We start from the raw sequence: 3,017 nt of genomic DNA, 5'->3' as shown, positions 1-3,017 counted from the left end.
TATTAGATCTCGAAGTTTAATGACTTTAAGTAATCGCTGGTCTACCAATTTTTGTCCAACCCTTATAGCTGCTGCATTCTCCTTCTGAACCTGTTCCAGTCTACGTTGGACATCCCGGTGGTCCTGCTCTACCCTCTCGAGCAGACGCCGTTCCTCTCGTTGTGCTCCGGTCAGTGCACGCTCAACACCTCGACTTATTGTTTGCGCTTCATCTACTTGTTGCTCCTGTAGCCGCCTGAGCTCAGTCTCACATTTTGCTAGGTCACACAGGGCCTGTGTCGCCCAGCATGGTAAAGGAAAATAAGTTTCTGGAGGCTTTAGTTCATCGTAGCCTTCCATGTCAGACTGTGCCGATGGGCTCACAGGGGGCTGTGGAGATGTTGTAGGGGAAGTCTTGTTGCTCATCGAAGAGCCAGAAAACATAAACACATAGGATGTTGAGAGAGTTAGAGGAGGCCTTGACACTGGTACCTATTTGTGGCCTGTTAGGAGAGAGATAGAAAAATGTATTGAAGTATTGAAAAATTAAGCTTCATTTCATTGAACATTATGCAATCATATTCAGGAAGTTTCAAAGTATTTTTGTTGAATTTCTCGGTGGTAAAGAATGTAAGGTTTGACAATTCCATTATATTATGTAAAATGTCCCCAAATTTAGGCCTACTTAAATAGATATATTTAAAAGCAAAGCAATTAGCACACAAGCAAACAAACAATAGGCCACAGAGGTAGGATTTTTATTATTATTATGTATCTTTCTACTTCAGGTTGCTAAGATGTTTAAGATGATAAAGCAGGCACTCAGCCCATTGTTGCTTGCTGTTGTACTGACTGAAAGTACGAAACCTTAACTGGCCTACTTCTGGAATTTGATACGGTTTGCAGTCTGGTGGAAGTTGGCACAACTTCTGAGCACATCTGAGAGGGCAAACAATAGAGAGGAAGAGAGAAAGACCAGAGAACCCTTTACATATTTAGTTTCTCCTCTTTTTCTTTTCTAGTATTAAATTATATCTAGGAAAATGTTCTATTGTTAAGAGAGTAAAATAAAAATAAATAACAATTGAAGGGAATGAAGCAAAAAATGTGTATACATCTGTGTATACATATACTAATTTACACAATAATGTAGGCTATAACTTGTTTCTTCTGTCCTCTCCCTTAACTATTGATTTGACCATTCTTTAAAAGGAAATTCATGCCCTTAAAGTTTTCCTTCCATGGGTTTTGATGTGTATGTGAAATATAACTTTGACCTTGAGTGACAGAGTAAAGAAACTGCGAGAGCTGCACATAATGCATTGGGGGAACAACTAGAAAATGCATACAAATGTAGCAGACAGACAAATGTGAGCAAAAGAGAAAGGAGAGGCAGATAGGGAAAAAAAGAGTCATAATATTTCTGGCACCATGGAGTTTATTAGCATTTCAAATTTTGGAAGGCAGGCAGTGAACGAACAAGCAGACGGCATATATGTGGGAGGTATAAGACAGACTAAAAGAAAAGAAAATGTCATCAAAGCTTGCTTTCCCCTGTTCCCTTATACTTCGGTCTCCAGACTTCTTGTTTGGCTCTTCAGGCATAGTATGACATTACACTTTAGTACAATACTCAAATGCTTAATTCATGCTGAGGAATAAAGCAGTTGAATCTTAAGTGTGCATGTGCACCGGGAGTACAACAGACTGAAAGTGAGAACAAAATAGTTTTATTCACTGCTCATCACTCTTGTACAGTTTGACAGCATTGTGCAAGATAAGGGTAGTGCAGCTGCACCTTAAATGTTCAATAAATGTTCATCTATACACATTTTTTCAGCTTTCATGTTTTCTTCTCCTGTCTTATTCTCTTTGCCAAACATCAAAATTGTGAGTAATAAATCTGAAAGTAATCTGTTTGCAATAGATCCGTAATGGCCAAACATTGGAAATTTTTACATTATCGTCCGTTCATTTAGAAAAAAAACTTTGCACAAAATGGCATTAAATCCTTGAATTACAAACATAAATAGTAATTTGCATAATTGAAACAAGGTCATTTGATACATGTGTTTGTGTTCTCCGATGTCTCTCCTGTAGGTCTCTTCTCACATTACTTATTACATTATCTATGAGAGGCTGCTACATGTTTCCTTTTTATGCATTAGCTGCACAATAAACATAATATATTTTGGCATACACATAACTAACCAAACCTGTCTCTTTACCTTACATCAAAGTTATCAATTTATACAACTCAAAATTACTTCAGTTTACAGGATATCCTACTCTTGCTTTTGCTCTAAACTAGTAGTGGCAAAAAAAAGCAGACATCAATAGCTCCCAAATTGCAATTTATAACCTGACAAACATGTTTTTAAACCACTATAATTTGACTGGATTTTTTTCCTATGCACAGTGAAATTACATCAAAGTATTTAAAACATTATTTAGACAGATCATTTAGAAAATACTTTGTGTCGATCAAAATGGGAGCTGAGAGCCTTACCTGTGTGTCTGTCACCTGCACCTCAGTCAATAGTCTCTCTCAAGCTTGAGTTTTTTTTCTCTTGCTAGTGTCCCTCTGTTGCTAGGAAACGGTCCAGAACTAGTTTCAGTAACCACCAGTAACCTTGGTGTCTGTGAGCTGCTACAAATCAAATTAAAACTAGTTAGCAAATGTAAGGTAAAAATAACAAGGAGGGAATTTATTTGCTACGTTTGTCACAATGTTTCAACATTTTATTGAATTGACTTTTATCAACTAATAAGACCTGCATGGTCTGCACAGAATTAAAAAATCAGGAATTCAGGACGGTGAACAGAGGGAAGAACCTACTCATTCATAAATAACAACAACTATTATTATTACCAGCCAAAAAATCAGCTAGCCCAAATCTGACACTTTAGTTGTGATCAAACTACCCCGCAAAATTTTACAATTTGATATGTATGTTCCAATCAACCACTTTTGGTCAAACCATGACCAACAACCGCTTTTGACAGCACTTGAGAAATAAAGACAAAAAAGCCAAAGG

Source organism: Barbatula barbatula (genome assembly GCF_947034865.1).
Source record: "Barbatula barbatula genome assembly, chromosome: 9".
Taxonomy (NCBI): Eukaryota; Metazoa; Chordata; class Actinopteri; order Cypriniformes; family Nemacheilidae; genus Barbatula; species Barbatula barbatula.
Note: the sequence above shows the minus strand (reverse complement) of the source record.